This window comes from Hirundo rustica, chromosome 1 (genome assembly GCF_015227805.2).
Source record: "Hirundo rustica isolate bHirRus1 chromosome 1, bHirRus1.pri.v3, whole genome shotgun sequence".
In the NCBI taxonomy this organism is placed as follows: Eukaryota; Metazoa; Chordata; class Aves; order Passeriformes; family Hirundinidae; genus Hirundo; species Hirundo rustica.
Genome location: NC_053450.1, coordinates 3,002,833 through 3,018,073, shown reverse-complemented (window position 1 = coordinate 3,018,073; position 15,241 = coordinate 3,002,833). Strand labels below are relative to the sequence as shown.

The following is a 15,241-nucleotide window of genomic DNA, read 5'->3' as shown; positions in this document are numbered from 1 at the left end:
CGCTGAATATCTCCACCCCAAATGCACGCTGCACCCGAAACCAGCTGCCGCTGCCGCTAATCGGCCACATGCTCCTGGCGCTGGGCTCATGTCCACCAAATGCACCTCTAATGCTCTTAGGAGAATTAAGCTGCCTGCAAATGAGCTATCTTGGGGGGGGGGTCGAGGAGGGGGTTGCGTGTGTGTGGTTTTGCCAGGGTTAGTGATGGATGTGTCTCCCTGCCTGCTCATCCACATTCCCACACCTCTGGCACATCGCTCCCAGTAACGGAGCCCAGCCCTGAACCCGTGGCATCTTTGCTCTCAAGGATGGCAGTGGGAAGAATTAAAAAGAAAATCAATCCCCACTGTGGAAATACCCAAATCCATGAGATGATGGGCCCAGCGGGGAGGCAAGGGCTCTGCCAGCTCCACTCAGAGCTGAAGGAAACTCAGCCCGAGCCTCCCCACATTGTTCCCAACTGGACTCTTGTTTTGAAGCTGGTCCTTCCCCCGGGTCAGTGGCTGCTTAGTGCCATGTGGCCAGAGCCTCAAAATAGACCATAAGCACATAAGTAACCCGAGCCAGACCAGCAGGCACCTCCTTGCCTCTCCTCACAGCAGCCAGAAAGTTCCCCCTCTGGATTGTTTCACCCTTATGCAATGAGACAAGGTGGGAGTAGGGAGATGAGCTGAGCCCTGACCAGCTCATCACAGCACCTGGGTTCGTCCAGGCCTGAGCATCATTTACATGTTTAACAGCTCCTCCAGTGGTACCCAGGAATGGAAAAGTTAAACAACAGGAAAAAAGGCAGGTGAGGTGCCAGGGGAAGCAGAGCTGCTCTGCTGAATGTGCCCAGTTTGGCTGCTAAAATCATGGACTCTTCCCAACAACCATGTCCCATCACACCTGAATAATTTTTTTTTTGCCCATTAAAAAGGGGATAATGCTATCCCAGAGCCCTGCAAGGATGTTCTGCAAAGTTCAAACCCTGTCTGGGCTGCAGGGGATGAGTGGGACATTTGGGGGGAAGACTTTCCAGTCCCCATTGAGAAATCAGATTTTAGCAGCTACTGGAGGTTGGGAGCTTGGCTGAGGCATGGGCATGAGGTGGGAGCTGGCTTCCCGCAGCATTTTAGGTGTGATTCAGAGCAGCTCAGCCCACAGATGATGCTGAATCCCTCAGGATAGATGAACCTCCCCACCTGGACCACAGCAGCTGGAATTTTTGCTCAAAGTTTGCAATGATCCTGCAAGATAGGCTGGGAAACCTGCTCTCCCCACAGCGTTCACCATGCTTTTTCAGTGATGATCCCACCCATCACTTTGTTTGTGGGGTCTGATTCTCCTCAAGACGACCTCACCATGGCTGGGTAAGAACCAATTTGGTATTTCTGGAGAGTAATTTTGGGCTGGTTTTGGCTGTGTGGCTCCTACATGTCCAGCTGCCAATCTGCTGGCCAGCACAACCACAATAAGAGCCAGCGACCCAGTGAGTGAATGTTTCCCAGGAGAAATGATTCCCTGCTGGCAACCCCCTCAGCAAGGTTCATCTTCTTCATTTTAAGGAAAAGAGAGCTTAAAACCCTACAAAGGGACGGGAGGTGGGAGAGATGGGCAGCCACAGTTGCCTGATCAAAGAGAAGAGCTGATGCAAAGTAGGAATTGCCCCAAACCATCACCCTGAAAGCTCAGTTTCTCGGAAACAAACGAGGATCTTTTGCTTTTACATTTTATACCTTTGCTCTTCAGGCTTCCAGTATGTTTAATGCCATTTGATCCCAATGATCGATCTGATTTGATGCACCAGCACCAGAGGTGCACAAGGGAAAGCATCAAAACCCAACTTTTCTCCCTCCAAACAACCTCATACCTCATTTTAACCGGCTGCCAGGGACATGGATACAAACTGTGCCCATGTTTACCCATGTCCTGGGTTAAATTCCACCCACTGAGTAACCCCGTGGGACTGGGAGCTGCTGCCAGCACCAATGCCTGCGCTGCCCCCTGTCATCATCCGAGTTCATGCTCCATCGGCACTCCGGATCCCGGACAATTTTTTATTGGCTTGGGTGTGCTGGCTGCCAGCAACGGAGGCTCAGTGGGAACCGCCTGCCTATGAGAACAGCAAGTGCTCCTTTCCCACAAGGTCTCCTCTCCAGTGGAAGCGTTTCAAGTATTTTGGCAATCGCACGTCCCAGCAATTCAGCCCCGAAGCCCATAAATCCCTAATGGATATTCAATCACAAAGCATCCCTGGCGTTTCAGGCCGCGATGCTGATCTCCATATTAAGCATGGCAGAACAATGTGGAAAAGGGAATTTCAGCTAATACTAATAACCTGCCAAGTGGAATATAAATCCTTCTGATTTGAGCACTCCGGGGGACCTAGAGGAAGCACGTGAGGACACAGTGAACAAGCCCTGGATGAGGATGTTCAGAATCCAGTGCTGGCCTGTCAGGCTCAAACCCGTCTTGGGGAAGCCCGATGCAAGGAGATGTAGCCAGGTGGGGGTCGGTCTCTTTTTCCACGTAACAAAGTGACAGGACAAGATGAAACAGCCTCCCCAGGGCAGGTTTAGATTTGGCATAAAGCAAAGTTTCTTCACTAAAAGGGTGCTCAGACATTGGAGCAGGCTGCCCAGGGATGGATGTGGCACATGGTTTAGTGGTGGACCTGGCAGTGCTAGGTTAACAGTTGATCTCAGAGATCTTTTCCAACTTTAATGATTCTATGATTTTCTTTTCACCATGACTGTGGAAATTTCTGCTTCTTACACAAGAATTTCGCAGCCAAGAGGCCATTGAGGATCCAATACGAACACACACCAGTGTGGCAAGAGAGCAGTGAAGGAAGCTGCTCTGGGGGATGGGGACCACGAGCCATCACCTCCTTGTTTTACGTGCCCAAAGTTGAGGGGATCACAGGGCTCTCCAAAATATTCCTTCGCAGTGTGGCAAGACCATTACAAATGTCTTGGCCTCATCCCAGATGTCCAGGGACTGAGCCTGCAACAGAGGGATGAGACTGATCTTCCTCACGGCAACTTGATGGAAAATAAAGGTCAGATCTTCACCCAGTTAATGGAGCGGTGAGCAGATGCCTGACCCGAGGGCTGTGCTGCTGGTACTCAGCTAGTGGGACACAGATGGTGGAGTCAAGTTTTCCTAAACACAGCACATCCCTAAGCGAAGGAAAAGGAAGCATTGCAGAGCCAAAGTGTCGCTCCACATGGGCTTTAGCAGCGGGGCTCGGAACAAAGGCTCTTACTCACCCAAACAATGCGTATCTCACTCGTATATAAATATAGCGATCGTGGAGTGAGCACATCTCCTGTTTAAAGTTCACCTTCAGAGAAACCCAACAAAACACCCAGCTGTGTCACACTTTCTTGACCTCTCTCCTGCTTTCAGCTCATGTAGCAAGACACTGACCAGCCCTTTCCCCTTTAAGGCTGATTAAGTCCTGTTCTCCCTGCTCCCAACAAGCACTTCTATCGCCCCAAAAACTGAATCCAAGCTTCTGAGTATTTCCAGTTATTACCATGCAGAAGTTTCTGCACACATCCATTGCCACTGACACGAGTGACCATGGGGAGCAGGTCTGTGAGGCTCAGCTGCACACATGAGATCTGTACCAGCATTACCACTGACACCACTGCTATCAGCATGAGCAGCACCACCAGCATCACCAGACACCATTGCCACCACTGCCACCACCATCACTGCAACCAGAATCAGCAGCACCACCACTGTCACCATTGCCACGACAACCACAATGACCACTGCCACGAGCACCACCACGGCCATCAGTGTCACCACTGCTATCAGCAGGAGGAGCACCACTGCCATCACTACCACTGCCACCAGCATGAGCAGCACCACTGTCAACATCACATCACCGCTGCCACCAGCACCACCATTGCCACCAGCATCAGCAGCACCACCACCACTACTGCAACCATTGCCACAGCGTCACCACTGCCAGGGAGCACAGGTCCCAGTACACAAGAGAGCCACAGCGCTGTCCCCAGCCTGTGACTGCAGCTGGGACACAGCCAACGAGCTGAGATTTCCTCCAGTTGCATCCGCACGGAAGGAAACAGGAAAGGTCCGGGAGGAGAGCGACGGAAACGAAACACCCGGCAAGAGCCGGCAGCTGTGGGGAGAGGTGTAAGCAACCACCAGCACGTCCTGCTCCAGGTGCAGAGCTGGACAGAGCAGATGGGATGTCCTGGAAAAGCCATGCTGGGTACTGTGGTGGCTGTGGGGTACCTGCTGCCAGGAGCGAAGCAGCGCCAGGCACTATCTGCCAGGGAAGCATTGTGGGATTTTTCCTCCAAGGGATTTTTTTTAGGTTGCTTCTCTTGCTGCATGTGATGTTTTCTGAGTGGAACGCGATTAAGGAGGATTAAAAATGCACAGGTGCAGAAGGAGAGAGATGGGAGCTTTTGGCAGCCCGTGAAAACACACCTGCAAGATAAACCAGGTCATCCATCTTTCCCCACATCCTTTTTGGTGTGCAGTAAATACTGGCTAACATGAAATTTTGCCAATGAGCTGTGCAGCCCTTACAGCTCCAGTTGGACTTAAAGAGTTTTAGAGCAGGGAAAGATGCCAGCATGATGTTGGCATGTACACTTGCAAGCAGGAGGCACTCAGGACACCAGGAAAGAGGGAGGAATGGGGAAGCTGAGGCAGTGAGCCAGCCAGCCAGATAAAAAGAAGAGCACAGCCTTCCCAGCACTGTGCAAGCTGGGAATGTACCGGAGGCACCGGTAACATGATCAACCCTTTCTTATCTTGTATTTGCACCTTTTGTCTTTGAAGAGAGGCTGAGGCACAGTGTGGAAAGTGTCTACAAAGGTCCTTTGGGAGTTGTTTTTCCCTCTCACCCAGATTCAGAACCCCTGGGTACGGACCCAGTACCCACACTGGGATTCCTCTGATGCCACCAGAGCTCACGGGGCAATGCCCTGTAGGAAACGTGATGCTTCAAGCACCCCTTCAACAGCCCTTTAACTGGAATTTCAGCTTTCCCCTTCACATGCAACCCCCAAGCAACTAGAATTTGAGACCTACATGGACAGCTTTATAACCTAGTTCCTTCTTGTACCAGAAGAAATTCAGCCATCAGAGAGGATCATAAAAACCATAAAAAGGCACACAACCTTCCACACTGTGAGGAAAAGGAACCCCCCTCAGATGAACACAGTCCCCCAACCATCCCTCCCACTCTGTCCCCAGCAGTGGACAACTCACAGGCAGTCACCAGTGGCCCTGCTCACAGCGAGATCCTGGTTTTATGATCTGGGATATCCCCTCCACTGCCTTCTCCCAGCAGCCACGAGGAGCTCGCAGCCGTGGTGCCGATGTCAGAGGCTTTTCCTGGCATGGATTTGAAGGGAAAGGAAGAAAAAAAAGAAAAAGACAGGGGAGGAAGAGAGGCCAACTCCACTGGGAAAAGTAATAACAGGCTTGAGGCTGGCTACCTCCCAAATCTGCAGAGGGTGTGCCCTAGAGGGTTTTTTTGGGGGAGGGGTGAAAGGCTCAGTTGTCTGGGGACAGATGGTCCCCACGCTCCGGTGCCCAATGCACAGTGAAGTCAGGCACTCCAAATACTGGGGGCCACCTCCCCATATCCTTCAGGGATTTCTTTTGGCCAGAAGAATCGGTAAAAAAAAGGCAATTCTGTATGTGATTGGGCATTTCCAGGCTTCAAGCCTTATCCAACAATATCTCTGGAAAGAAAAGAATCCCAAAGCAGCATCCTTGCCCCAAAACACACACTGGGGGCAAACTGACCCCAGGGGTCCCCCCCAAGAAGTGCCACACGTCTCTCCCACCCTGAAACTCTGGTGCAGCTGAACATCTGCCCAGCTTTTTTCTTGTGGTTTCCCACAGTATTTTGAGTGAATTTAATACTTATGGCAGGTGGCAAAGTTTGGGGGTGCAGAATGACGCATTTTTTTAACAACAGCAGCACACTCGCGGGAAGGGCAGGGAGGAACTGCCATGACCTCCTTTTTGAGGTACAGTTTGAGCCTGAGCCTGTGTCCCACCAGACCTAACTTTTGCTACTTGCCATGTCCCTCCTCAGTGGTGGGATTCTGATGGGAAGTTGTCCCTACGTTACCTGGTCTTACCTCGTCAGGCCACCAGCAGCCCTGACCCAAGGCCATCAGAGCCCTGTCTGCGTCACTGGCGCCTCTTGCACAACCCCCAGCCCAGACTGGCTGCGGTGGCTTTGATGGAAGTTTGCTGATGATGAAGGGGGCTCCAGGGGACTCAAATCTACCCAAAGGCTGGATTTTGACCTGCAGAAAATGTTGAAATAGTGCTCTGTGACATGCTGGGGATGCAATACAGGACAGGACAGAACATGCTCTGCCTGTGATGTGTCCTGTGCAAAGATCTCTGGTGGCATCAAGCTATGGTCAGGATTGTCCAGAGAAAGCCAAGCTCTGGAGAAAGGCAGCTCTCCCAAGTCAATGGCACCAGGTTTAGATGGTGTTTGTGGGTCTCTGAGCTTCCTCCACCATCCAGACCCTGTGCTGCCTGGGGATGTCCTCCCAAACCATCTCGCTCTTGCTCTGCGCTATTTGGTTTACACATTTCACCCCATGGAGACAGGGTCACACACATCATGACAGGCTGCTGGGAGGCGGCAGCACCACCAGCCCTCTCCTTTGTGCTGGACATCAAAGCACTTCTGAAGGCAGCCTCCAAGCCCATGGGGACAGTGCTGCACGGAAACCTCGGGCTGTCTCCTCCTCATCCTCCCCTGCCATGACCATTGTCACTTTAACAGCAGAAACTGCCCCTTGAAATAACCCCTCCAGGGATGTCCCTTTTCCAGCAGGATGGGACAGAGATGCTGCATGTAGGTGAGAAGTGTCCCCTCAGGACTATCAACAATACAGAGAGATCCTGGGGGAAACACAATTGGGTGTCAGCTGGGATAATTAAGAGCCATGGAGGAAGTGAAGGGAGATGGGAGAATAGGCTGCTCCTAGTTAGGATGCGGCAAGGTCTGGCAGTGTTCTCAAGACTCCCCGGTATGTCACGATCCTGGCTCCTCCCATTAAACCTAGGTCCTGCAGAGATGGTTTTCCCTAAAATCCTCCTCCAGAAAACTCCTTAGCTCCAACAAAAAGCCACAGCAGAGCTCTGTGGTTGCCATAGGAAAAGTGCTCTGCAAAAGCAACATGTCGACAAAAATCTAGGAACAAAGGTGGGTACTTCCAAGCTGCTGGGTTTGGATGCATGGCCACAGCATGGCCTCATCCTGCACCCTCTCCTCTTCCTCTGCACCCTCTCCTACCCTCCTGGATGCAGCCATCCTCAGCAACAGGGACAAAATCCTTCAGTCCTGCCGCCCTTGTGCAAAACCCCAGAGCTGTGCCAAGAGCTGTCCCCCACCCGTGGGAGCTCGCAGAGCAAATGAAGGTGGTTTTCTTTCAAATAAAAGATCAAAGGGTATGAAATGCTGAAAGTCACAGCTGTTCTTGCTGGAGGGACATCAATGTCTCCACTCACTCTGCAGAGCCCGCCTGGTGTGTAAAGCACTGCCTCATCCTCAGCCTGATTTGCCCCTTGTCCCCATGGGAGATGGGGGACTAAACTAGAAGGAGGAGGAGGGAGGATCAAGGCTCACTTTGGAAGAAGGAGATTAAGGCAGTGCAGAGCTCTGATTGCTCAGGGTCTGCAAACCAGAATCACAGAACTGTAGGATCATTCATGTTGGAAAGGATCTCCAAGCTCATCAAGTCCATCCTTCAACCAAGTACCATCCTGCCTACCAAACCGCATTCCTGAGTACCATGTCTACCCATTTTTGAACACTTTAGGGATGGTTTCCACCACTTCCCTGAGTAGATCATTCCAATGCTGAGTAACTCCTTCAGTGAAGAAACACTTCCTGATATCCAACCTGAACCTCTCCTGGTGCAACTTGAGGCCTTTTCCCAACAACAGAACTTCTGAAACTCAAAGCCTCTTGGAAATACACCTTGCAGCTGGGCTCAGATGGTCATAAAAAGGTGAGGATGTGGCTGTGGCTCTTTCTCCAGCTCAGGAATTGGTGGCCAGGAAGGCCTCATTGCAGGCTTTCAATATATTAGAGAGAGGTTGAAAAAAAAATATGGAAAAAGACTTTTACACAGGCCTGTAGTGGTAGTACAAAAAGCAACAGCCTTAAATTGAAAGACAGCAGGTTCATATTGAACATAAGAAGAAAAATTGTTATGATGGGAGTGGTGACACACTGAAACAGGATGCCCCCAGAAGCTGTGGGTGCCCCATCCCTGGAAGAATTCAAGGTCAGGCTGGATGAGGCCTTGAGCAACCTGGTTGCAATGAAAGGTGTCCCTGCCCATGGCAGCATGGTTGAAACTAGATATTCTTTAAAGGTCCTTTCCATCTCAAACCACTCCACGATTTTCTGAGTGCCTGATGGCCAGGATGGCTGGGTGTGACCATGACCCTTGCCCTGGGTTCTCCACATCAGCTCCCACCCAGCTCCCCACTTGCCTCTTCATCAAGTGAGGTTCAAATTGGATTCCAGTTTAACCAAGGTATTAAAAGAAACCTTGCTGGAACAGGACACTCTAAGAATTAGGAAAATGGGATGAAAAATACTTTGGGATTTTTGGCCCTGCAATGCTGCAGCTTGGAACGTGGTCTTGGACTGCAAAAATGGGCTCCCCAATTACCATCAAGCCTGTCCCTTTCTGGGCTGCACACCAGAAGCAGAGAGCAGCTGCTGCAGCCCCAATGAGCACATTTTAAATCACATCCTCACTTGTCACAGAGATGCTCTGGCATGCCAAGGCTGCTCCCAGCCACTGTTGGAGGCGAAACCAGCTAAAAAAAGATGGCAAACTATATAGATCCTGGCACATCTTGAACTTAAATGAACCGTCTTTCGATACAGAAGATGAACAGTCATCCAATCCTGTTCCTGTCATTCACTGGAAAGATTTCCAGCAGTGGCTTTGTAAAAGCCAGCAAATGCCCTGGTATCTCAGGAAAGGAGATTGCAATGATTTGCATGAGCAAAAAGCTCATGTCAGAGCCACTGTGAGATGATGATACTTGGTGCTCTTCCCATCCTGTCAGGAAAAGCAAGGAGAAGGTCATGCAGCACATCCAGCTGGCTTTGATGGACCGTGCCCAGGTGATTTTGCAGAAGGACCATATCCTTAGGGGAATGGCAGGATGAGGAAGAAATCCATCCTGTCTAGAGTGGCAACATCACCTGAACACCACAAGAAGAGGGGATGTCACATCTCAAGGAATGGTGTACCCAGGAAAAAACAAATTCAACAGCGGGATCTCACAACCTCAAAGTACCTTTCCAGACTGATACCACTCTTGGGACAACATGGAGATGAACTGGTCATCACCAAGCATTTCTGGGGCTGGGGGAACTTGCAGTGAGCATCTCTTCTCCCCCAAATGCCAAAGGGTTGGAAGGAGAGCGTCTGACTGTTCAGGAAGTGCCCAGGAAAGCTTACTCATGAGCATGCTTTGCCTTTGACTTTCTTTCATCTAGATTTTTGCATAAATCCGGTGCTACCTTTAGGGAAATGCAAATTCCCTGAAGAAATGGGAGCGTTTGAAGGCGCTGGCTCCTCTGACGCGCCAGGCAAGGAAGCGACGCTTTTATCACCTGAAAATTAAATAAAGGCTGAGATGTGAAGCCTCCCCACCCTGCTAAGCAGGAAAACTTCCTCAGCTCCTACGGCCGGATCCAGCAGGAATGGGACAGGCAGGATGCGGCGTTTCATCCGTGCTCTGCACATCCTCCCCAGCCCCAGGGGTGATCTTTAATGGCCTGGAGACACGCAAGCTGCTCTGACTCCACTTGGTTTCCCGGCTCCGCTTGGCTCCCGGATGGTTTCTGAGGCATTTTGACACCCCAGTGTGGGTGGCATTTCCCAGCCACCCTTGCTGCGCTGGAGCAGGCTCTAATCAAGCTGAAAGCAAATGAGCAAAGGAAGCTGCAAGCCCAAATTCATCATTTATGATGAAGCCGACTGATGATAGTAAATGTTTCTAGGGATGCACATGCACATGTTCTGCCTCTCAGCAGGGAAAAGGGGAAAGGAGGTGAATTAAAAAGCAACACCAGTAAAAAGCTGTCTGGATTAAATACTGGCTTTGAGATCCATCCAGAATGATCCTTGTCCCTCTGCTCCGAGGGGCACCTAAGAGGGTTTCATCCTGGGGAGGAGGGAGACAGACATTCCCTATTCTGCTGGCCATGGGGGTATCCTGGGAGGGTTTTTCTCCATCTCTTTCAGGCTGCTAACTAAAGAGCCAGGCTGCAACAAACAGAAAACAAAACATTGAGGAATATCTACGGAGACTTTGTAGAATGTCTAGTGCTGACTTATGGCTCAGTTAGTTCCCTCATTGTAAGCTCCTTTGGTACAGAGAAAAAGCAAAATGAGGGCATTCCTATTAATATACCTGGCTCCATGCTGAAATCCACACTATTTCAACTATCCTAGAAGAAATACCCTATAGGCACAGATATGTACAGAGTACTCCAGCAGCCAGCACAAAGGATCTTTTGCTACTTCACAAATAATTTAAATTTGGCATTGCACATGACAGCCAACAGCAAAACCAGCCTGGCGTGGGCTGGATCACAGTGGGACAGAGGGAGCAGAGACAAGGGACACAGAAGATGTCCCCTCCAGCCACAGGACATGGGGCTCATCTGCTCCAGTGCAAAGTCAGCAGGTACTGGTTTGGCTCAGTTCTACCAGCACAAGGCCATTGTCACATTGACAGCCATCTTGGCAAAGGTACCATGGAGCTGATCTTGCCTTGGGGGAAGTTAAAAAATAAAAAAAAAAGTTTATTTTCAGCTTGATCTGTTCCCAGCTCATTGCTCTACAAACAGGCAGCTGTACTGGCAGGGCACTGTGGGCAGCACTGGGACAGGCAGCCAAGGGTTGCTAAATGAGCAGTGTAATTCAATGCCGAGGCATGGGGTGAAATTCTGCCGTGTGTTCCCACATGGGAATTCCTCTGGCATTTTCTTTTATCAGCTGGTCGATAAAACAGCCCCATCCTGTTTCCAAATCTCCCGTAAGTGTCATTCCTCACGCAGATGGAGCACATCCTCTCCGCTGTCATTAGCACGTCCCGGCATTTACTAGAAACGCAGCACAGGGACTTCCCTCAAGCTCCACCAGATAGTGGCACCTCAAAGATTGTGGGGACCTCACCAAGAGACTTCCCTGCGAGGTTTGGAAATGCCAACCAACTTCTCCCATGTAGCTGGACCCAGTCTCTCCATCTGAGCCTTGCAAGCCAGCACGACTATGGGGATCTGCATCTGGATGGGTGCATCCATGGAGCCATCACCTAACTGAGGCACAGAGGAACACCTGCCCCAAATCTGCTCCCAGGAGACTGGCACAGTGTAGGAATAGAAGATTTTAGTTAATACTAATGAATAACTCCGAGCTCACTCACTTCTCCAGCACAACCGCAGGCAGGAGCATCACTGCGGCATTGATGCCTCCAAAGCTCGTGACAACATCACCAGCTGCTCACCAGGAGCACAACTCAGCCACCCTTCCAGTTTACAGCCACAGCATCAAAGATGAGGAAGATTCACAGCATCCAGGACCAGTAGTACATCCTTCCGATGCCAGGGCATTGGTAAAACTCTGGTCCTTGATTTGTCCACTTCAATAAAACAAATAACAGCTCCATGAAATCTTCCCTAACTTTAGAGGACACCAATTTTAGCCCAGCTGCCTGCATGACGCCTCTGCTGCATTTTTATGCCTAGCTTCAGGCAGATATTCTGATTTTTGTAATGCCTGAAGACAGTTGTGGGGAATACACAGCCATTTTTAAAGCAACAGCAAAAATAAATCAGTGTTTTAAAGGGAATCAGAGGGGGGGAAAATAGCCTTGTCCTGGAAAAATGCTACTAAGATTTGCTGACAAAACCCACCAATATGTGAGACACTCCTATTCTGCCCCCCATCTCTGGGCCATGAAATCACAAAGCTGGACCATGGGCTGCCCCACTTGTCCACAGTTCACTGTCACTCTGTGCTTGTGGGAATGGAATAAGGTTGCATGGCCTTCCTGTGCAAAATCTTTTTGCACATTTGTCATCATTCAGATGAGTTTAAAATCTGGTTAGGTTTTTTCAGCTTTCATTTTTGCAAGTGATTTATCATGTCTTTACATTTCAGCAGAGAGCACTAAATGGATGGAGGACACTCAAGAGCAGCTCTGGGATATATAGAAGATATCTCCATGTCACATTACAATACAAGCCTTGTACAATATGAGAATTTGAGACAAACTTTGTTTCCAAATCATGCCTTTTTCAATGAGTTCATTTTCAGGAAGCTGTCCCATCCACTAACCTCAAAAAATGTCTCTGGCTCACATCCATTAAACCAGATAAATGAGAGTTTGTAAGTTCATAACTCGAACTGAAGTCAGAAAGTTTCGTTTTTCGTTTTCTAGAGCTGATTCACGGCCAGCCTGACCCAAAATGTGGGCTTGCTTCAAGTTTTTTGTCATTTCAGGGTTTGTTTGCAGTTTAAAGTGATGCTCTCCTCCTGCCTTAAGTCTCCTGTGCTCCCATCCCAGCTCAGTGCTGGCACAGCTTCTCTGCACTCCTCAAAGCCTGTGTGGACATACTTTTCAAACTTGATCAAAGGAAATGCCCCTGGATTTGCTTCTTTGCCAGAAATTCATAGGGATGTCAAGTGAAGATTTTGGTCCTGGGGCTGTCCAAGCAATCATCCCTGATGCTGAGCAAAGGCACAGTGCACCACCTTGGACTTATTTTTATCTCTAGAAAGCCATTTGAGCTTTTCCCCTCTCTGATACACCAGTGCAAGAATTGTGAGCTTCCTTATTTCACTGAACTTGGCTGTATTTCTGGTCTGCAGAGTCAACAAGAGGAGAAGCCAGCTTTTTGGCTCCCTTGGAAACTCTGCAGTCCAAGAAAACCAGATGAAACTTTTGAATGCGCTCAAGCTTGTTTGTCAACAGTCCCGCAATTTCTGAGGGAGCTGACCCACCCAGGCCGGCCAATGCTGCACCAACAGCAATATTTTTGGGTCCTGTGTGGAATACTCCTGCAACAGTCCTGCTGCCAAGTCTTGCAAAAGTTCCCAGGCTGAGGAGCTGGATGTGAGGAGCATCCACTTCAGGGTTCATGTGAGTTGATGAAACATCTCAGCTCACGGGGGAAGTGTCAGAAGTGGGGAAGAATGTGCACCATGTTGACTACAACTCAATAAAAGCAACAAAATACCTACAGAGGACTGTGTGCCATCTCACACTGACTGTCACAGGAGGGCTGAGGTTGGAAGGGACCACCTCCAACCTCCCCAAGGGGTGGAGCATCACTATGGGCAGCTCACCACTGATGCCTTGGCACCTTCATGGACATCCAGCAGATCAGATGGTCACTGCAGTCACACATTACCACCATGCCTTGATTGATGGATGAGATTCCTGTTCCTGGCTACTTGAACTGTGCTCCTCTGAGATTCAGCATCTAAAGCACACTCCTAGAGTTAAAGGATATAATTTCCTCCCTTTGCCCTGCCCAAAGTTACTGAAGGACATGGACCTGTAAGAAAACACGATCTCCCTTCCCAAATGCCCCCTCTCAGCTCCAAACAGCACCAAAGTCTTTTACTAGGGCCTTTCAGAGACAGGAAATGCATCCTCAATTCCCAAACGTGGTGATCACTCTGGAACCTCTAAAGAGGCTCATCCACAAAGCCCATCCGAGGCACAGTGCCCAGTCATGGCCCAGGATGAGGCATCTGGCTGAGCCACAGGGTGGAAAGTTCAAGTGGCTGCTATTTATTTGGCTTTGCAGAGAGCAGTCGCCCAGGCTGAACGTGGGCCAAGCATCTTCCCATGGCAGGAAGCAAGGAGTCTTTAAATAACCACCAGTGGTCAGGGCTTTGGTTTACAGCTTCTCTGGATGGAAAACCATCCCCCACTCTGTGTTTGCTCCAGCTCTCTCCTGGGCATAAATATCAACACTTGTCTCACTACCTCCAAGGTCTTCATGTCCATATCCACCAGCCCCACATGGAAGCTTGACAGAAGCAGGAAAAGTTCTCCAAGCACAGACATAAAAACACACGTGGGCTTCTCATCCCTTTTGAAAGATGAATTTTATGTCCTACAGTCAAAGCTTCTCCTTGCCTTCGTGTAAATTTGTGGTTCCCTGGGGCTCTCCTCACTCTTCCCATCCTGCTTTAAGGTCCACACACATCTCCTCACACTCCAACACTGAATTGCACCACCATAACTGCTCCTCACCTTCCTGCAGCCAGACTGGTGCATTACCAGTTCATAGGATTAAAATCAAGAATAAAATCTTTCCTCCAGGACAAGTAGAAAATGCCAAGATCCCTCCACAAAGGCTTTTCTCAAGTATTTCCCTGGGGTACTTGAAATCAGAAATCTTGCCAAAAACCTGGGTAGAATGGGTCACTTAGTAAATCCTGCTTTACTGATGGAAAGTTCACAAAAGCTGCTTCACTGGGAAGCCCGGCTACTTTGGGATTTTGGCTTGCCAAGACTCTGGGGAACATAAATGACTTTTTTTTTTTTTTTTTTTTTTTTACCTATAGCTGTCATTAACATATTAACCTAAAATTATGGCTAGTGAGAGGAAGCTCTGTAAATAAGCAAAATAACATTTTACAGTTGGAAAACAAGACCTTGTCCTGACCTCCTCTCTTGGGCAGATTCACTGGCTCACAGCAAACCAGTATTTTATTTTAAACTGTGCTTGTAAAAAGTTAAAAAAAGCTGCTTCCTTGACACTTAAGTCAGGTAAGGACACAGCAGGCCAATCTGCCATATAAATAAGCCTGCACTTGTATACACATGTGTTTTAAAATAAGCTTATGAAATGTAAACACATGGGCTTTAATAAAAAATAATTCAGCCTCACTGAAACCATTTAAGTGGGACTGAGCCAGGCTTCAGAGATCGGCACAGGGCACGCTAACTTTGACCCAAAAACCCCTTAGAGACAAATAAAATACTCTCATAAACATGCAAAAAGGAGCAAAATTCAGTATATTTCTGAAGGATCATCCCTAGAGCTGCATTTCTGTCTTGGCTACAGGAAGAAGAGATTTGGGGGGAGTGGGGGAAGAGTTTCTTCCAACCCATGTGAGTATGTTCCACACTGTCCACCCTCTTTGTAGCACCGAGATGGGCAATTTTTCTATT

General features: G+C 49.2%; 1 protein-coding gene across 2 annotated transcripts in view; it reads right to left on the bottom strand.

Annotated features, from left to right (window-relative positions):
• Positions 1-15,241, bottom strand: part of PTP4A3 (protein tyrosine phosphatase 4A3) — a 41,907-nt gene that overhangs the window by 11,219 nt on the left and 15,447 nt on the right. The window lies entirely within an intron of this gene.